General features: G+C 50.3%; 1 protein-coding gene across 5 annotated transcripts in view; it reads left to right on the plus strand.

Moving 5' to 3' along the window:
- The window catches only part of RUBCN (RUN and cysteine rich domain containing beclin 1 interacting protein), a 30,606-nt gene that overhangs the window by 4,839 nt on the left and 20,562 nt on the right, over positions 1-5,205 (plus strand). The window lies entirely within an intron of this gene.

A 5,205-nucleotide genomic window follows, 5' to 3' on the forward strand; every position in this document is an offset into this window, starting at 1 on the left:
CACAGGCGCGCGCGCGCGCGCGCGTGTGTGTGTGTGTAAATGTATCCAGGACGCTGCGCGGGATGGGCGCGCAGGAACGCGGGTGGCAGCAGTGCCAGCAGGCGCGTGGTGCCTGGGAAGCAGTAGGGATGCGCAGGGGATGCTCCTGGAAGAGCTCACGTCCTGCGTGGGTGTGTGAGAGTGTGCGCACAGCCAGCACCAGGGCGGAGGTGTGGGGGTATCGGGGGGCGATCAGGGCAGGAACAACCCTCCCGTGAGTGGGATCAGTGCTTGCTGAGTGTGACACTGCCCCCGGCTCCGTCCCTCGTGGCACACAGTGGGCCGGGCTGTCAGAGCCGTAACCCACCCGAGGCCAGCGCATCACTCTATTCCATGGCCTGGGCAGGAGTCTTGGCCGCTGGAGAGGCAGTGACGGCTACGGATGTGCGCCCTCAATACCTGATGCTCTGTCCCCGCTCTGTCCTCCATCAGTAATGGCCAACACAGCAGCTGCCAGGCCTCTGCTTCGCGCACCTTGAGCTTAGGGGCGAAACCACCCCGCCCTGACGCCACTCTGCCACCGTTCCGGTGACTCTGCAGCTTGCTGCTCTGGGATCCTTATCTCCTGTCCCTCCTGGCAGTCGTCTGCATCCCCTCTTCTAGGTGCTGGGCAGAAATGTATTTATTTTTCTCTTTATTCCTGAAGGCGAGGCCCTGCGCCTGCACGTGGCTGGCGGTGAGCATGGCCGCACTGCAGTGATCTCACCTGCGTGGTCTTCGTTTGTGCTTCGGGCCTGGTTTTTCTTGTTCGCATTTATGTGAGCAGCAGAGGCTGTTTCCTGGAGGTGTTTTGATGATGAGTCCTATTTACTTCAGGTTTGCATGTGTGCATTCGTTTTGCCCTGGTGCTCACAAGCACAGGGTGAATGTTAGATGGAAATTGGAAGTGTTGGCTGGGGAGGAAGGAGCAGCTGAAACTTGATATGGAAGCATTCCTTATCTGAGGGGCTCAGCCAGTTGCTCTGTTCCTGCTTGCCGTATCAGCTGGGAAAATGCTACCGGTGCTTTTAAAGCTATAGCACGGGTTTGGAGTGCCTTCTGATTTGCACGGTTCGAGCTGTTCTCCCACTTTACTAATGCTTCAGACACAGCAGGTTCCAAAAGGTAAGAGGAATTGCCTGCATTCACTGCTTTGTCTTTCCAGGCTCATCTTTGTGCATTTTCTTGCCTTTGCAAGCACAAGTTCTGCACTACCAGACTCTGCCATCGTGTGACTAATACAGCTGGGGTGGTGCCACCCCCAGCACTCCCCCAGGGACAAAGGAAGGTGTCATCCCCCACCGGTGCTGGCACATGCAGGGGCCTGCTTGTTCTCCTGGCTGGCACTGATGCCTTGGGGAGGATCCTGCATGGGATTTTGTCCTTTGTGTGATGGGTTTAGCATTTTTATTCCCAGTGAGGTGCCATTTCACACAAGATTGTGGCAGTACTGATAAGATAGAGATCACTAGATCCATCTTCTTGTGAATTACAGAAAATGCAGAAGCAAATGAGGAAATGAGAGAGGAAAATGAGGATCTTGTGCTGGACTTTTCCTCCTAGCAGGAGGTCTGAAATGCATTGAGTGGCAGGACTGTAATGCCAATGTCCGTGGAGGACATTGTCCATAGAGGCGGGAGAGTTAGTGCTGTCCTGCTGGGCAGAGAGCAGGGCTCTTGGAGTGCTGCAGAGGACACAGCAGTTCTAGGGGCCAGTGGTCAGCTGGGCAGGTTAGCAAGAGCTGCCACCTTTGTCTCTGGCACCAGCAAGACCCTCAGGGACAGCAGAGCTGCAGGAGAGGGTTCCTAAAGGGAACCTGCGCTGTAAGCAATGGAGGGATGTGAGCAGCTGCTCTCAGGGAGGTGGCCTGCTGTGGGGATCTACTCTGCCTGTCACTGCCTCTGGCTGCCTGCATGCTTGTCACAGGCAGGTCCTGTGCATATTGAAGCCCAATGGACAGTACCCTGGGTCCACAGGTTGTGGTCATCTGCTTGTGAGAGACTTAGTCAGATGAACAGGTAAAGCTATCTGCCATGGCAAGGCTAAAAACCACCACCTTGAATCCCTATTTTCTTCCCTCATCCTTTGCCAGTGCAGAGCAAGAATGCATCAGTAAGCAGCAGCTCGAGGCTGTGTTTGCTGAGGGCACCTTTTGTGGTTGTGCCCCCATTTTATATCAGTGCCAGCTTTTAGCGTGGATGCAAGTTACCCTGTGTGTCCCTTTTCCGGCCACCCGCTCAGCTATTCCTGCCCATCCCTGCTGGGCTGGCAGAGCTCTTCTGGCTTCCTCTGTCTTGTCAGCCACTCCCCGTGACTGCAGATGAATTGCACGAAGCCTGGCTTTCTTTAATCCCTTTTCCCAGCAGTGCTGAGCCTGCTGGAGGAGCAGGCGGGGGATTCCAGGGAAGGGGCTGCTGGTTGTCTGGGAGATCTGGGGACAACGAGGCGGGAGTAGGCTCTGAGCAGGGCAGGTTACGTGGCGTCTTCGGTTTCTGCAGGAGGAACTGACAGCCAGCACAGGAATGAATGTCCTTGGAGATTTGTCAGAAGTCCCTCCATAACCTCAGCATCCTTAGCCCGACCTCTTTAGTGCGCCAAGAAGGATCAAGAGAGTCTTCCAGGTACAGGTCAGGGTTCAAGCAGCCATTGCTGGGTGCCTTCTACAGAGCACAGGAGATACACAGCAGATGATGTTTGCCAGAAAGATGAGCTTCATTTTTATTTTTCATTTTTGAACGCTGGCTACCTGTGTGTTTCTGTTTTGGAAAGTAATCAGGGTTTGGTTTCATTTTAAACAAAGAAGTCAGCAGCATGGCTCCCTGCCTCTGCTGTGAGTCACGTTTGCTGACTTGGACCAAGAGAAGTTCCTACCCTTGCTGGCATGGAGGGGCTGAGAAAGCCTTGAAAGAGCGAGTAGCATTCCCTGTTGTCAGCAGTTGCAGCATTAAGCCATTTTTTGCTCCAAAGCTGGATTCTGTATTTTATCACTCCAGTGTGAAATATATATTCGGGACAGTTATATTTGGGACAGTTCCTGATGGCAGCTTGATGTTGCTGTACCTGAAGGTGGAGTTTGTTGTGAAGAAAGGAGACCCAGTGCCAAGTTTGTGGAGCTGGTGGTTAAAATTGGAGGCTGGATCAGAGGTTGTCTTTAAGGGAGGATAAGGATGCAGCTGAGATCTCACCATTGCTCCATGGCCCCTGCAAACACCCTCGGCCCTTCTGGCTGGGGGAACCAGGCTCTGCTAGATCAGGAGAGCAGAAGTATGTGTGGTTCTTCCAGGGGAAGCTCTGGTCGTGTTCTGTGACCCGCTGGGGTGTTACTCACTTTGCCCTTATTGTAAATTGGGGTGTTTTCATGATGTAGTATGAATTGGCCTTACCCCATGCCAGGCCTTCTATAGCACTAGCAAAGTAGAATTCTCCTTATTCAGGAAAAAAAGCAGATTTCTTACTAGTGCTCGGAACACTGTCAGAAAAGGGAACTTGGGCTTTCTCCATCCCTCCTGGCAGCCAAAACCCAGGCTCTGTCAGTGGGAGGGGAGCAAACCCTACCGCTAATTCGGGGTTGCCCAGAGTTTGGTCAAAGCTGAAATGTGGTTGGCTGTGCTCTCAATTTCCCTGCCACCTGCAGCTAACTATATGGGTCTTCATTTCTTCAGCCTTGTGTCACTGTGTGCTTTTCAGCATGTTCCAGCCCAGAAACAACTGGGGTTAGGGTATCAAAAAGGTCTTGTGTGTCTAACTTGTGAACTGCTTTGGGCCAGCAAGTCCTGTAGGATACTTACCAGGATTTAATTCACTTTTGGTGGATTCAAGATCACCTCTGCAAAGGTGCTTTAATTATGCTGTTCATTCTCTATGTGCTTTTGTGTTCAATGTTTTAATGTTTTGATGTTATTTTGTTCAAGGATTGCTTACCCTTAGTTTCCCTGTGTTAGGAGAGAGCCATGGATCCTGGTTTCCTACATCTTGAGATGCACAAGTCCTTCAGTGAGACCATTCATTTGCAGAGGCACATCTCTGAGTGTGCTACCCTCACATCCTTGTGTGCATTGCCTGCTTTTTATAGCATGAAATTACATGGGAGGGAGTTCCCCTGACTCACTGACTTGGAATATCAGTGGCGTGGCTGAGCTTTCACTTGCATTTCCTAACTCTGAGTGTTGCAAACATCTTAGGGAGGAGCTGGTGATGTTTGAGCTCAGTGGCTGCCGGTGCTCTTTGACCAGGGACTGCTGATTCCTCTCTGGGCATCCGTAGACAAAGAACATCTGCATCCCTCAGGGCAGGGATGGGAAAAGCCTATAAATTCAGAAGAGCTGGATCATTTTTTTTGTGTCTCCCCAAGCTGTATCTCCTTCAGAAAGCTGCCTCTGATTTATATCTGTGCATCTTTCTTCAGTCCCTCCTGAGATAAAGCCCTGACTGTGCCTGTGAATCTAAGTACAACACAAACATACACATGCTGCCATATGCACTGCAGCTGTGGTCTAGAGCTCCAGTGCTGTCAGGGTGACAGGCTTTGCTGGTGGAATGGGTTGGCTTCTGTGTGGTTTAAGCTTAGGTGGGCACTGAAAGTGGTGATGTTTCCCTCGTGAGGAAGGGGAGTGAATGGGAGCTTGAAGTAGAGCCATTAATTAATGATCTGCTTGTTCAACTGATCAGTTTGGCAGTAGTGAACCAGTCTCAAAAAGAGAATATTGGTGAGAAAAGCTTTGTTTTAATTACCAGAAGTATGCAGCTCACAGTTTGATCCCCAAGGGATGAAAATGAAAGCAGTTTTAAAAAATGTTATTTATTTTAATTTTTTTCCTTTTTTTTTTTTCCTTTTTTTTTGAGTCTCAATTTGGTTTTGGCTGTGGGAGGGATTAACTGCTGAAACACCTTCTTGTTTCTTGCCAGTTGAAAACCTGAACTTTCATTTTAAGGTGGCAGTTAGGGTGCTTTTGTTACAAACCCTGCAGAGACATTTTTTTGTTGTTGTTATTTACACTCCTAACTATACCTTGCAACATTCCTGTTCTTCTGAGAGAGTGGCTCCTATTTGAATATGTGTTTTTGACAGCTGCTGTTCATCTGGCAACATTGTCAAGCAGCTTGAGTGGGAACCTCAGTCATCCAAAGCTTCCTTCCCCAAAGCTGCTTTTTGCATAGTCAAATGATATTTCCTCTCTACCACCTCAT

Source organism: Corvus brachyrhynchos, unplaced genomic scaffold (assembly GCF_000691975.1).
Source record: "Corvus brachyrhynchos isolate BGI_N302 unplaced genomic scaffold, ASM69197v1 scaffold162, whole genome shotgun sequence".
NCBI lineage: Eukaryota > Metazoa > Chordata > Aves > Passeriformes > Corvidae > Corvus > Corvus brachyrhynchos.